Source organism: Chlorocebus sabaeus, chromosome 20 (genome assembly GCF_047675955.1).
Source record: "Chlorocebus sabaeus isolate Y175 chromosome 20, mChlSab1.0.hap1, whole genome shotgun sequence".
NCBI classification, from domain to species: domain Eukaryota; kingdom Metazoa; phylum Chordata; class Mammalia; order Primates; family Cercopithecidae; genus Chlorocebus; species Chlorocebus sabaeus.
The window spans coordinates 15,403,401-15,419,244 of NC_132923.1; the positions used below are offsets into that span (position 1 = coordinate 15,403,401).

At 45.2% G+C, this 15,844-nt stretch overlaps 1 non-coding gene across 9 annotated transcripts; it reads right to left on the bottom strand.

Annotated features, from left to right (window-relative positions):
* Positions 1 to 35: 35 nt before the first annotated feature.
* LOC103247232 (NBPF member 11) lies at positions 36 to 15,219 on the bottom strand. 9 transcript variants are annotated; one of them, XR_012089851.1, is made up of 5 exons: positions 14,761 to 15,218; positions 9,894 to 10,165; positions 4,428 to 4,526; positions 4,204 to 4,361; positions 36 to 2,558 (listed from the first exon to the last, which is right to left on the bottom strand). It is a non-coding gene; the product is annotated as an NBPF member 11 (transcript). The 9 variants fall into 9 exon arrangements; XR_012089854.1 differs by having other exon boundaries at positions 36 to 952; positions 1,867 to 2,558; positions 4,204 to 4,526; positions 14,761 to 15,217; XR_012089849.1 differs by having other exon boundaries at positions 36 to 2,090; positions 2,418 to 2,558; positions 4,204 to 4,526; positions 14,761 to 15,216.
* Positions 15,220 to 15,844: the final 625 nt, after the last annotated feature.

A 15,844-nucleotide genomic window follows, 5' to 3' on the forward strand; every position in this document is an offset into this window, starting at 1 on the left:
TCAGAACTAGAGTTTATTAGTAAAAGATAGACTCATGGGGGTCTAGGCATTTATTCTCTTATATAAATCAGTGAATGTGCACAAACAAAACAGACTTTGAAGAAAGTAAGTCACAGTCACCACAGGAAAACAGCTTCTACATCCTCATGAGTCATCATGGGTGTTCTGTTGGGAGGACTTGATATGAGGGTTTCCTCCTCATGGGCTAGTACAGATCCGGGGGAAATGTCATCAAGTCCTCAATTCAGAGTGTAGCAGCCTGGGCTGTTGATTCATTAGGCCTCCTGTAGCTGGAGATGCAAGTAGTGCATTTTCATGGCCCCACAGGTGCCCTTAGGCTAGCATTCTTCAGAGCCAGAATCCAACAAGCCACTGAAGCTCTGAGTATTTCCCTTTCCTCAGTCACCCACATAAGTGGCTTCAGGTTCTTCTGGGGAAGGCCTGGAGGAAGATTTACAGCATACACTTGTGGCAGCATTGAAGGCTTCACTCTTCCCCAAGGGATCCAATCTCCCCCCAGTCAAGAAGCTCCAGGTATCTGAACTGGATGCCAGGTCATAAATTCCCACCATGGTGACTCCAACAGGTCTCTGTCCTCAGAACTAGAGCTTTTCTAATTATTACATAAGTTGATTTCTTAGTAGATTTCCCATCCATTACACTCCCAGACACCTCACAATGATTAGTTACCACCACATGTCCCTGCCTCTCAAGGAAATCTCTCCTGCCTTGTCTCTAGAGGGCTGAGTCCCACGGCCTGTCCTCTACTATTCCAGAACCCTGTTGTTCTGACAGCAGGGAGGGCAAATCCATGCAGCATCTTCTGCCATGACCCCCAGCCTGCAGAGGAGAGGCGCCACAGGACCTTTACATGCACGCTCCTGTTTCCCTCACCCATGCATTTCTTAATGCCTTGGTGAGGAGAATGTCTCTGGATCTTCTTTGGTGTGAGCTAAAGGAACAAGGATAAATAATGCTATGGGACCCACTGAGAATTGGGGCTGTGGAAGAGTGGCCACTGAAGTAATAGACAGATGCAGCTATTGCCAGATACTCAGTGCCAGAGCAGGGAGGGAGAGGGAAGAAATACGGACCTCACCTTCCTCTCACTTCTAGCCCCCCATTGCTAAACCTAACTAGAAGTGTGCACGCAGGGGAGCCAGGGATGCATTCTAGAAGGGACAAGCCCCGAGTCCCTTCTAGAGCATAAGACAGGATGGAAATGAGTGGAGAGTGGATCTGTGGGAAGGAGGAAGGGATGTTACGGGGAAACAAAAGGAGAATACTAGCTAACAACGCTAGGTGACACTAATATCCCAAAGTCTGTGCTAGTATTCAGAAAAGAAAGTTCAGCATAAAGCACTCAACCAGGAGTCAAGATACTGTTACTTTCAACTGTTGTTCCAACAGCTGTATTATAACGGGCCAGTTTATTTCATGCCTTTCTAATTTGACCTAAAGTGCTAGGCAGCATTGGGGCTGGCACAGCCTTGCTCAATTATGTGTTGAAGAGTATACAGAGACTGCCAGGCTGAGGGAAGATGCAAGAGAATAGAAGAGATGCTCTCAGGGAACAACAGACCACACGGCCCCAGAGTCAGAGGCAGCACCAGCCACTGTCGGCTGCTCATTTTCCCAGACAGAACCCACAAGCCTCAGCCATGCTTTGCTTCTGCAAGATGCTTCTTCATCTTTTCAATAAACCTGCCTGAATTTAAGCTGATGGGGGTTTATTTCTCCTTCATCATAAATGAAATTCTTCACCACAACAATCTCCAATGAATTGTGGGCACAGCAGACAGGCCCATCCCTGCTTCTGTTCCACTATCTCCCCTGTAGGTTGAAAAGGAGGAGGTACTGAATTACCTCCGAATGTTCCTCTGGCTCTGATATTCTGTTATTCTGGTCTCTTTTCAGCTACTTTGTTTTTGGAAGCATGTGTCCTAAGGCGTCCGGTTGAACCACCTTTGTCTACTGTGTCCAGGCATTCCGGGTGGTATTTCAGATAAGACACTCTTGGGTTACTGCACTCACAACCACTGAACCAATTCTACGACGAGCTGTTTCATGGCCACATGTTTGCTCATTTTCTATGTACATAAAGGGAGGGGACAGACAGCAAACTTGCATGTTATAAATTGTATCATCTTAAAAAGGAAACAAGGCAACACTTTGCAATAAAACCTTAAGATGCATTAAATTTAAGCCTAATGCAATAAAGAATGCCCATAAAATTCTTATCTAAAGAATGTTTAGAAAATTGTTGAACAAGGGACATCATCATTTAAAGTGATATGAAGAAACCTTCTCAGCTAAGCATATGGGCTAGATTAGAGAGAAAAATAAAGGACCCATCTCTGCCCTGGAAAAACTACTGGTAGCATCTTTCAGAAAGCTCTCTGTGTCTGAGTACGCACCTTGATTCATAGGCTCACATTTGATCCCAACTGGTGGCTGCTTCTTGGGATCAACATGGATTCCCAACTAGTAAATCTTACCAAGATCTGAGTTTCTCCAGGTATGATAGTATTTTGTTTGACCATCCTTATCTTCAAGGGCTACCAAGAAGGAAGAAATAATTTATTTACCTCCCCAAAGGAAAAGGTTTTACCAATGAGACACTTTCTCACCATGACCCCATGGCCCCCTGTGCCCTGTTCACTCGAGTGCCCTGTGTGGTCTGACACGAGCTCATGCTGGTCACAGGATTTCTTTTATGATTAACCTCCTTCCTGAATTCCAACTTCATGGTGGTGGTGATGACAGGTGTCCTGTATCCCATGCTCATGTCCCTGAAGTCATCAGCCTGTCTCCAGTTAGAAAAAATTACATGTATATAGAGAGGCCTCTTTGGAAGTAGCAAAAGCTTTCTCACCTTCAGACATTAACAGTTGGAATGTACAATAGAATACACACTTTGGGAAAAAATGTCTGGCATATTCTCACAGAACTAAACAACTACCTGTTCTATGACTCAGTAATTCCTAAGCATTATCCAAGAGAAATTCAAACATATGTCCAGAAAATGATTTATACAAGAATGTTCATAGCAGTTTTATTGATAATAGGAAAAACTGGAAATATTCAAGTATCTGTCAATACAAGAATGGATCAATAAACTGTGATACATTCATTCTATGGAATGTTTAAAGGAACAAACTGTTGACACACAAAATAACATGGATGAATCTCAAAAACATTTTGAGTGCAACGGGAGCCATATGCAAGAGTGTGAGAAAAATGATAAATAATAATGGTTTCAAGAAATGCACAGCAGAGAGCCCAGAAGCAAAGACCCACAGGACAGAGGGTCAGTCCCAGGGTGGATCTTAATTAAGAAACTCCTGCTGGATTTTGCCCAGCTCCAATTCCAAACTATTTTGGGTCAGTGATTTCTTTATCGCCTCCATGTTCCCTCGTTTTGAACGAGAATCCCTGTAGTTGTTATTCTATGTCTGTCCCGTCATTTCACATTAGGGGCAGATAAGCTGTTTGTTCAGTTTCACAGCTCGAAGGAGGTAAGGGAATTATGTCAAGGATTTGTACTTAACAGACACCCTCAGAACCCTCATCCACACCAGGTGTGGATGTTTTAGTTGGGATTTTAAACTTCTGATCTGACGTGGTCTACATGACATTTTTCATGTTGAACTAATGCTTTAATGACATGAAATTTGGAAACCTTAGAGGAGAGGGTGAATGCATTTTGCAGATGGGGGAATGTGAGTGTCCTACTGTGGTAGACGGAATTTCTGAAATGGTCTCCAAACACGCCACACTCTTGTCTCTAAAGCCTGTTGAGGTGACGAGACACCATTCCTGTGATTATGTTGCTATATGCCAGTTATATGACTTTAAGATGGTGGGTGAGGTTGCCTGCCTGAACTGGATCTAATCACATCACTCCATACATGACAGAGCTTTGTGTGGCTGGTTGGAGAAGATGAAGTCAGAGAAGGTAGGAGCTTGAGAAGGCCTCCATGAGTTGTTATTGTTTGAAAGATGGAACAGACAGGTAAAGAGGAAAGCAGGTGGCCTCTGGAGTCAGAGTGTCTCCGGGCTGACAGCCAGCACAGACAAAGAGCCCTCAGTCCCCCACAAACAAGAATAGGAACTCTTTCAATATCTGTAGTGAACTTGGAAAAATAGCTTGAGCTCTAGAAAACATAACACAGCCAGCCCAATCCTGGATTTTAGCCTCACATGACTCTGATCAGAGAACCCAGCCACTTCATTCCAGACTTCTGTGGTTTCAAACCACTGGTTTGTGGGAACGTGATAAGAGGCAGCAAGAGAAAACTAGTACAGGTGCCTGTCTCTCCTCTTGAATTTCAATTTCAAATACATGGATGCTAATCCCTCTAAGAGAAAAAAATCAATCAATCAATCAATCAATGAAAGAACTACAGTAAAAGTCTTGCCCTCACCTTTATGTGGCTGTTCCAGAGCCCTTGCCACCTGAAGAAGACAATGAGGGGTATTTCAGGCACATGAGGAGTGTGGCTCTACTGTTATCAATCACATTTCTGAAAGAATAAAAATGGTTCAGGTCCGGCCGTGGCTCATGTCAGTAATCCTAGCACTTTGGGAAGCCAAGGCAGTTGGATCACTTGAGGTCAAGAGTTAGAGACTAACCTGACCAACATGGAGAAACCTTGTCTCTACTAAAAATACAAAAATTAGCTGGGCGTGGTGGCAGGCGCCTGTAATCCCAGCTGTTCAGGAGACTGAGGCAGGAGAATCACTTGAACCCAGGGGATGGAGGTTGGAGTGAGCTGAGATCGCGCCACTGCATTTGAGCCAGAGGAACAGAGCAATAACTCTATCTCAAAAAAATGAGATAAAATAAAATAAAATAAAGATGGTTCACTACTTAACTCCACATATTATTATGTGAAAATGTATCATCTCGATTTTAATAGCAGATTTTTAAAAATGCCTTTTCTAGTGCTCACCAGACAAGGTTTGGTAGCAAATACCAGTCACCAGCACAGATGAACCAATTCAAGGAGAGCCATAAATAGGACTACTATTATGTTCCCCAAAAAACCATCCCTAGAATGCAACCTCTTCTCTACTTGTCACAAAACGAACACAATAGTCCACCACATAAAGTCCCAAACACATGAAAATGTAAATATAATGAAGTCTGCTTTCCAGACATTTATTTTATTCAGACTCAGTCATGGGGACCAGGGATTAGGAAATGATTACAAAGAGGTTCAAGGGAACATGGGGAAGTGACAAAATGTGCTAAAGTTGAACACTGCTGATGGCTGCACAATTCGATAAATCAACTTAAATCACTGAGTTGTACATTGACAATGGGCAACTTTTATAACAAGTAATTATTTAAACGAACTTTTGGGTTTCTATTCCAACATAGAAAGAGCTACGCAGTCATCACTTGTCCTCACAGCTAGAAAAAAGCTGAACGAACTGAAAGTCAACCCTTCTAGGATGCACCAGAGAATTGAGGTCACAGGGAAAACTGCTACCCTAAAAATGAGAAAGACAGGCTAACACACAAGGAGTCACAGCTGACAGGGAAGAGAAGCTACTGGGGACAGCAAGTGGGAGGAGCACTTTAGTAGTATTGACAGATTACCAGAAGCTTAGGGTAGCCTGGATAGAGCACTAAAAACTCCTTGAAGACCAGTCTAAGGGGGAATCTCACACATTTCCAAGTTTTACTACAATGATCTCAACCATGTTCTCACGATGAAGTTCAGAAAAATCCCCTGAGGTTTGGCACTACCAACTTCATGACTTACATTAAGCTACAGTAACCAAAACAATGTGAAGTTGGTGAAAAGAGAAAACACACACAAATAGATGCATGGAAAAGAATACAGAGCCCAGAAGCAGGCCTACATACAGTCCACTGATCTTCCATGGAGGTTTAGAGACAATTTAAAACAGCAAAGATAGCCTTTCCAACTAGTGGTGCTAGAGCAGCTGGACAACCACACACAAAAAAATAAATAAATCCAGGTATGCATGTTATACCCTTTATGAAATAAATCTTACACGTAAATGTAAGGTGCAAAACTATAAGAATCCTTTGAGATAACACAGGAGAAAATCTCGGGGATCTTGGGTTCGATGATGGCTTCTTAGATACAAAACCAAAAGCACAATCTACTAATGAAAAAAATTAAGTTGAGCCTCATTAAAATTAAAAACTTCTGCTCTGTGAAAGACACTGTTAAGAGAATGGAAAAAGCAAGTCACAGACTGGCAGAAAATATTTATAAAATAATCTGATAGAAAAACTACTGTACAAAATGTATGAAGAATTCTGAGAACTAAACAACACAAAGCAAAAAAAAAAATAGGTGAAAGATCTGAACACCTCATTAATAAGATATACAGATGGCAAATAAGCATATGAAAAAGATGCTCAAAATCATTTGTTATGAGGGAATTGCACATTAAAACAACAATGAGATATCACTGTAAACCTATTAGAACAGCTAAAAGGCAAAAAGGTGAACACACCAAATGCTGTCAAAGATGAGGAGCAACCAGAACTCTCCATAGTTAGCAGAAATCAAAAGGGTACAGTCACTCTGGAAAACTTAAGTTCACTCAAAATCCTGCACATAAGTACTTACAGCAATTTTATCATCATTGTCAAAACTTGGAAGTACCCAAGATGCCTTTCACCAAGTGAATGAATAAACAAACTGTGTTGTAGCCATACAATGAAATCTGATTCAGTGATTTTAAAAAACAAGCTATCAAGCCATGAAAACACATGGAGGAACTTAAAGTACATAATGCTAGAAAGAAGCCAGTCTGGAAACCTACATACTGTACGATTCCAACTCTAGGACATTCTTGGAAAGTCAAAAAGATAGAAGCAGTAAAATGATGAGTGGTTGTCAGGGGTGGAGGAGAGGAGGAGGCAAGAAATGGTGGGCCGGGCACGGTGGCTCAAGCCTGTAATCCCAGTACTTTGGGAGGCCGAGACGGGCGGATCACGAGGTCAGGAGATCGAGACCATCCTGGCTAACACAGTGAAACCCCGTCTCTACTAAAAAATACAAAAAACTAGCCGGGTGAGGTGGCGGGCGCCTGTAGTCGCAGCTACTCGGGAGGCTGAGGCAGGAGAATGGCGTAAACCCGGGAGGCGAAGCTTGCAGTGAGCTGAGATCCGGCCACTGCATTCTAGCCTGGGCGACAGAGCGAGACTCCGTCTCAAAAAAAAAAAAAAAAAAAAAAAAAGAAATGGTGAAGCACAGGGAATTTTCAGCAGTGAAACTATTTTGCATGATGCTGTATTGGGGATTTAGGACATTATGTAATTGCCAAAACCCATAATCTGTGAAACTCAAAGAAGGAACTCTAATGTAAACTATGGACTTTAAGTGATAATGATGTATCAACAGTGGTTCATCAGTTATAACAAATGGACCACACTAATGCAACATACTAATAGGGGAAATTGTGTGCTGGAGGACAGGGGAGCCTAGAACTCTCTGTACTATCTACTCCATTTTTCTGTAAACCTAGAACTCTTCTAAAAAATAAAGTCGGGCCGGGCACGGTGGCGCAAGCCTGTAATCCCAGCACTTTGGGAGGCCGAGACGGGCGGATCACGAGGTCAGGAGATCGAGACCATCCTGGCTAACTAACACGGTGAAACCCCGTCTCTACTAAAAAATACAAAAAACTAGCCGGGCGAGGTGGCGGCGCCTGTAGTCCCAGCTACTCGGGAGGCTGAGGCAGGAGAATGGCGTGAAACCGGGGGGCGGAGCTTGCAGTGAGCCGAGATCGCGCCACTGCACTCCAGCCTGGGCGACAGAGCGAGACTCCGTCTCCAAAAAAAAATAAATAAATAAATAAAGTCTATTAATTTTTTTAAATGAGGATGCAGCAGCCCCATATCAAGGTTTTGGTGGCATCCTGCTATTGTGTGGTTAGTACTTCGCACTGAAGTGCACCCACCTGGAGGTGGAGCAGTTGGGAGATTTCAACGCCTGTGCCATTTACCTCTAACCTTGGGGTACCCTCAGAACACAGACAGCAGATCAGTTAGGTAGAAGCAGCCTCAGCTATCTAGACAGTGCAGGCTTCTGGTAAGGACAGGTACAAACCAGCTGGGTGGACAGAACTTGGTGAAGACTAGGAACCACTGAGACTCAGCAGCTGCCCTAGTGGCACCCACAAATCAAAGGAGGAGGGGGCTGGGAGGAGCTAAGGGCTACAGGACCTGCAAGACAGAAGCAACTCCAGGGATTTTGGTAAATAATGTAGGTTTCAGTACAGTGTGATCTGGTCCAAAAAGTAAAATGAAAAGGAAACAAAATGAGAGAGCATGAGAGAGAGAGAAAGAAAAAGAAAAGAAAGGAAGAAAGGAAAGGAGGGAGGGAGGGAGGGAGGGAAGGAGGAAGGAAGGAAGGGAGGGAGGGAGGGAAGGAAGGAAGAAGGAAGGGAGGGAGGGAGGGAGGGGAGGAGGCAGGGAGCAAGGGAGGAAGGGAGGAAGGAAGGGAGAAAGGAAGGGAGGGTGGGAGGAAGGCAGGGAGGGAGGAAAGGAGGAAGAAAGGAAGGGAGGGAGGGCGGGAGGGAAGGAGGGAGGGAAAGAAGAGAGAGAGAAAGAGTGGGAGGGAGGGAAGGAAGGAAGGAAGGAAGGAAGGAAGGAAGGAAGGAAGGAAGGAAGGAAGGAAGAACAAATTTACATGAAGATGAGAACATCCAGGGGAACTTACACCACCAATATTTTCCACTAACAGGAACATGCTAACTAGTTATTAGAGAAAGACACACTACTGTAAAACCATATACTGTTTCCATGGGGTACAACCCCTTCCTCCTCCTCTGAAACACATTCTGTCTCTGGCCAACTGTTGCCAAAAACACTGAGTCTTGTCTTTGGATAAATTCTGGTGCCCACAAGAATGAAATGAGACAGTGGACTCCAGAACACCAGGCCATGACCTTCCCTGCTGCTCCCTGTCCACTCCAGAAGCTGCCCGGCTGCAGGTGGGGGCCTCAGCCCCTGGGTCTGACATCGTCCATTTGCCTTTCTCACTGGACTTCTCTCCTTGCACTGGCTCCTACTGTCCCAGGACCTGGTGGGCGGCCATGTGAGAAGGACACAAACAGGCCATGCCCCTTTCTTTCTCCCCCCTCAATGCCTGTAGTGGTGGGTTCTGTGGGGTAGTGACCAGAGATTTACTCATTATGGGGCCTCTAGCTGAGACCAGGGCCTGGTACCTAATAGTCACCCCATGAATGCTCATGAAAGAAGGCGTCCACCACACGGTCCTGGGAACCAAGAATTCCACTGTGGCCCATAAATTCTACGTCCTACAGGATTCTGGAATGGGAGACGGGAAAGGCCTTCAAAAGTGGCCACTCTTTTAACCCATTATACTGGCAACTAAGCCATGTTTCCCCATCCTGGACACATCTAGAGGGCACTGCCTAAAACCACACATCTCCTCACCCAGGACAGTGTGGGGGCCTTAGCCTGGGGGATGCGGGTGGACAGGGAGGGGTGAGCCATGAGAGCTGAAGAGGAGAAGGCAGGTGAAAGGGGATGGCAGGGTGGACACAGAGAGAGAAATGGGAACAGAGAATGGGGGGTGAAAGGGGAAGAGAGAGGAGAGGGATGCAGATCTAGCTACTAAGGAAAAGTCCTGAAGAGAACAATGTCCTCTCCCGAAGTAAAATTACTTCCACCTGAACACGGCACTGCAGGTTGTGGGTGGCACACGCTGTGAATATTTGTTCATTCATTTAACAACTATTTATTTAATATCTGTTTCATGCCAGGCAAGGCCCTGTGATGTTTAGGGACCTTGGCATCTTCCCTTCACATCTGAGTCATAACAGAAAGAGGACTCTCTGACCCCATCGAGCTGGCAATGCCTCGGGACTTTTACCTGTTGGATCTGGTAGCTCTTCCTGTCGGCCCACACCGTGTGAGGCTGCTCTTGGTGCACCGAATGGGGACATTTCTACATCAGTGCCTCGGAGAGTCCACTGGAAGCCCTGGACAGTGGGAGTCAGTGGAATCCCCAGTGTGGAGGCCAAGAGCACACAGCACTGAAGCTCCAGACGCCCTCAGGAGGACAGTAAGGGACAATCTGCTGGTGAGAGCCTGGGTCATCAGGAACCTTCGCCTGCATCTAAACAGCATTTGCCTTCAGATTGCCTATGAGACAAAAGAGAGAAATCAAGGTTAACACTGAGATTTGGGGCTTGGGAAACTTAAAGGATGGAGCTGCCATTTACGGAGACTGGGAAGACCCAGGGAGGAGCAGGTTGAAAGGTGGTGGGGAACTAGAGTTGGTTGGGTTTCTGTCATATGTAATCATACAGTCTTGACCAGCCTGGGCAACATAGTAAGACCCCGTCTCTGAAAATAAAAAATGAAAAATTAGCTGAGCATGGTGGCACACACTTGTAGTCTCAGCTACTCGGGAGGCTGAGGCAGGAGGATTCCTTGAGCCTTGAATTAGGTTAGTGAGCTAAGATGGCACCACTGCACTCCAGCCTCGGAGGGAAAAAATAGAGTCCTGACTAAAATACTTGAGTAGCCAGGGAAGACTTCACAAAGTAACTAATATTTGAGGCAGATCTTAGCGAACAAGAATTTGATGCTTTGTTAGGGAATTAAGAGCGTGTGGATGTAGTTAGTTAATGCTTATTGAACTATCTTTGGAATCTCATCTACTGGTCTATTTGCACACGTATATTCTATACACTGTCTCACTGAGCTGTGGCTAGGTTATGCTACAGTAATGAAAGTCCCGAAATCTTAGCAGCTACACATACAAAGGTTTATTTTTCACTGACATTTCTTTTTACGGCAGGTTGACTGTGACTCTGCTCTATGCCAGCTATTTTATTTGTTAAATGGTGAAAACTGTGATACTTGGAGATTGTTGAATATGGTATTAATATGTTCATTCATTCATTCATTTAACAAATATTTATTCAATATCTGTTTCATGCCAGGCAAGGTCAAGTACTGAGAATACAGTAGTGAATAAAAGAGACAAAATCTCTAATTTCCAGGAGCTTATATTGAAAATGAGATTAAACACATACAAAATCATAATAGCAATGAATACTATATTCATAAATAATAGGTGTAAGAGATTTTAGTAAATCTTTTAAAATAAAAAAATATAAAAATTATTAAAACTAAAATGGCCAGGGGTGATGGCTCATGCCTGTAATCCCAACACTTTGGAATGCCAAGGTGGAGGATCATTTGAGCCCAGGAGTTTGAAACCAGTGTGGGCACTACAGGAAAACTCTGTCTGCAAAAAATAGAAAATTAGTCGGGCACGGTGGTGCATGCCTATAGACCCAGCTACTAAGGAGGCTGAGGTGGGAGGACTGCTTGAGCCTGAGGGGTCAAGGCTGCAGAGAGCCATGATCATACCACTGCACTCCAGCCTGGGCAACAGAGCGAGACATTGTCTCAAGAAAAAAAAAAAATTATTTGATGTAATCCAAAAACTCTTATGTAGAATACTACTGTTCACACCACATCACGTCAGCCCTTTAAATGGCTTAACACTTATTTAGGTACAATCCATAGTTTTCCTGGGAACTAAGTACACCTAAGAACAATTAAGTATAAAAGAGTTACTGCCTTGACAGGAAGATTGTAAAAATTTTTAAAAGACAAATAAATACAAGAGTCAAAACTGTAGCTCTGTGGGGGCTCAAATAACATCCAATTCAAGTCACAAAGAACATCTAGCAATCATTCTGAACACCATATAATTCACTTAATACATTTTGCCTGAACGCCCAACACATCTGAATGACCAACACCTGTATGTAGCCAAGAAACTGACAATCATTTATAAATTATCACCTATGACTCCATCTGCTCTATATACTTATTTTTTAAATTTTATTCATTTATTATTTTTATTTTTTGTAGAGATGGGATCTCACTATATTGCCCAGTTTAGTCTAGAAACAGACCCACACTAATTTCATAAATCAGATGACCACACAGTCATTCGATTTATGAAAAAAAGTGCCACATGGTGCAGAAGGAAAAGGATGGTCTTTTCAATAAATGGTGCTGGATAAAGCAGACACATTCATGTAGTAAAAAGTAAATCACAGCCGGATGGGGTGGCTCACGCCTGTAATCCCAGCACTCTGGGAGGCTGAAGCGGGAAGATTACTTGAGCCCAAGAGGTTGAGACCAACCTGGGAAACATGTTGTATCCCCATCTCTACAAAAAATACGAAAATTAGCCAGGCATGATGGCACACATCTATAGTCACAGCTACTCAGGAGGCTGAGGTGGGAGGATTGCTTGAGCCAGGAGGTGGAGGTTGCAGTGAGCTGAGATCCTGCCACCGCACTGTAGGCTGGGCAACAGAGTGAGGCCCTGTCTGAAAAAAAAAAAAAAAAAATGCAAAAACTAAAATAAAATTGCTATAAGGTTAACACAGAAAAACGTATTCATACTCTTAGGTTAGGCATTGGTTTCTTAAACAGGACACAAAAAGCAGTAACCATAAAGGAAAAGATTGATAAATTATAAATTCATTAAAATTAAGAATCTCAGGCTGGTGCAGTGGCTCATGCCTGTAATCCCAACACTTTGGGAGGCCAAGGCAGGTATATCACTTGAGCCCAGGAATTCCAGACCAGCCTATGCAATGTGGCAAAACCCCATCTCTACTAAAAATACAGAAAAGAGCTGAATGTATACTTCAGTAACTTTTCAAAGATCTCTTTGACACAAAGTTCTCAGAAATCTTAAAGCTAGCATTTCAGAATAGAAAAAAACAGCTTCTGAGTGTGGTGGTGCTCCCCTGTAGGTCCCAGCTACCTGGGGGCTGAGGCAGGAGCCTTGGGAGGTCAAGGTTGTGGTGAGCTGTGATTGTGCCACTGCACTCCAGCCTGGGCAACAGAGTGAGATCCTGTCTCAAAAAGGAAAAAAAAAAAAAGTTAAGAGAATCTCTATTCATGAATAAACACCATTAAAAGAGTGAAAAAGCAAGCTACAGATTTAAAAAAGGGAAATGCAATACATACACATCCTAGAAAGGATGCATATCCAGATTAAAGTATTACAAATCAACAGAAAAACAAGCATATCAATGAAAACTGGATAAAAAGATTTAACAGGCACTTCACAAAAGAGGACATACAAATGGAAATAGAAAATACTCAATCTCAATACCAGGAAAATGCAAAATGAAACCACGCTGATATTACTGCTCCCCTACTAGAATAACAAAACAATTTTTAACTGCCAGGCAAGGATGTGGGGTAACCAGAATATCCCTGCTAAATGGTACAACCACTTTGGGAAAACGTTCAACAATATATAATACTAAAGTTTTATCATTCATATACCTCTAAAACCAACAATGCCACACCTACACTTGGTAAAAATTCATTACCTGTTTGGTTTTTTTTTGAGACAGGGTCTCACTCTGCCATCCAGGCCGGAGTGCACTGCCATAATCACCGCTCACTGCAACCTCAACCTCCCAGGCTCTGGCTCTGGCGGTCCTCCCACCTCAGCCTACCGGGTAGCTGGGACTACAGGCACACACCACCACACACAGCTAACTTTTGTATTTTTAGTAGAGATAGGGTTTTGCCACGTTGCCCAGGCCGGTCTAGAAATCCTGGGCTCAAGTGATCCGCCCACCTTGGCGTCCCAAAGTGCTGGGATTACAGGTGTGATCTACTGCGCCCGAACCACCTGCACATTTAAAATTGTGAACCTCTTCTGTATACTTCAGTAACTTTTCAAAGATTCCTTTGACACAAAGTTCTCAGAAATCTTAAAGCTAGTATTTCACAAAAGAAAAAAAGAGCTTCTGGTTCACTGTTGAAATTTTACTAATAAAATTTAAAAACAGAAAGAAAACTACTAACGCGTATCAGCTCAGAACAAAGGCAAAACACTATTAGCAGATCACTTTTCTTTAACTTTCTGAAGCACTGGGATTCATTCTTTCGGCAAAGAAAGGATGAACAACACTGGAACCCAAAGAAAAGATACCACTGCAAGAAAAGACTTCTTTGGAAAACAGCTCTAGCAGCAAAAGATAGGAGGAAAGCGAGGAAACCATGCCAAACGTCTTGGTTAACTCTTCCGTGAAAGGACGCCAAATGAGATGATCTAAGAAGCCAGAAAGACAGACAGACAGACACAGGGAAATCACAGCAACTCTTTGGAGTGCAAACACCAACCCCACAATCCAACCTACCGGAAATCCTGTGGTTAATTTGAGGCTTGTCCCGCTAGTCATGAGGTGATTCAGTGATGGCTACAAACGCTCCTCACGTGCATCCTGGACCTGGCACGCCTGGCTTGCCCATCACCAGCCTAGAGACACCGCCAGGAGCAGAATCCCGGAGGCCACTAAAGACCCCAACTTTGCAAGTCAGGGACGCGAGCGCTCTCGCCTCTCAGGTCCCCAGAGGGAACCGATTTCTGGCCTCAAGGGTGGGATGCGGGGTCACTGTCCTCCACAGGATATACGAGGACATGCCCCCGAAGCTGCTCCGTCCCTCCACCCCCTGGGATGCCACAGAACACCCACTAGCGAGTTTCTGCCCCGGCGCTCACGAGAGGTGGGCTGCGGGCGGCAGCGGCAGGCGAGGAAACGAGCGCAGGGAACTTAGGCCCCGGCGGCGCCGGAGCACACGCCTCCCCATCCCCCCCGCCGCGCCTCCGCCGCCGCTCGCAGCAAAACTTGGGACAGCCGCAGCTCGACCCAGCTGTGCACCCGCGGTCCCGGACTCACCGCCTGCCCGGCCAGGCGCGGCGCCCGCACCTCGGAAACGCTGGGTGGACTTCGCTGTAAACCGTAACTTCCCATCCAGACTGCAGCCGCGCCGCCGCGCCTCTGCCAGCTCCTGGCGCCGCAGGTCGCCCCTCACGCGTTCCCCAAAGCTCCGAGCTCACTCAGAAGCTCAGGCAGCCTCGCGACCGTCACCTACCCCCCAATACAGCCGCTGTCTCAACCGCCGCCCAGCCCCTAGCCAGCTGCCCGCTGTCTCCTCAGGGTCCTGCTCTGCGCGCAGGAGAGCCCAAGGCGCAGGCGCAGATGCAGGAGGGCCTTAAAGGTACTCTGCCGCCTCTACCGCACAACGCATTCGCGCGGGCCAAGAAAAGGAGTAACCGAGGGGATGCACCCAGTGCAGCGGAGACCGGGAAATCCCTCTCTCCGGGAAATCGCCTCTCTTTCAAAGCACCAGCCCTTGACCCTGCAAATCACTGATTTCCCCGGCCACTTGAACTGCCCCTGCCAGGTTAAAGAGGCAGAAGACACACCCCCTCGGGGGCCGGGGGCGACCCCGCGCTTAGGACTGCGGGCCTCGCGCTGCCTCTCTACCCCCGAGTGTGACTTCCAGGCCCCCGCACGCGGTGCAGACGCGCAGTCTTGGAAGGCAGCCCCCAGCTGATCCGAGAGGTGGCCTTAGGTCACTTGCTAAAACAACCAACGTTGTCAATGGCACTTGTAGTTATTTTATAATTTAAATTTATAACATTTTGCAGATGGACTTCCACTGAAATAAGCCTTTGAGAAAAAGAAAAACTTTTTTTTCAACAAGATTAGGAAATACCAAGGAATAGGAAGTAAAGCCATGCCGTCCACCCAGCTAACAACTTTGAAAACTTGAAATTTTATGTAAGGCAAATGTTTGCATAACTTTAGGTCATGCCATCATCATCATCATCATCATTATTAGTAGTATTATTATTTTGAAACGGAGTCTTGCACTGTCATCCAGGCTGGAGTGCCGTGGCGCAATCTCGGCTCACTGCAACCTCCGCCTCTTGGGTTCAAGTGATTCTCCTGTCTCAGCCTCCCGAGTAGCTGGGAC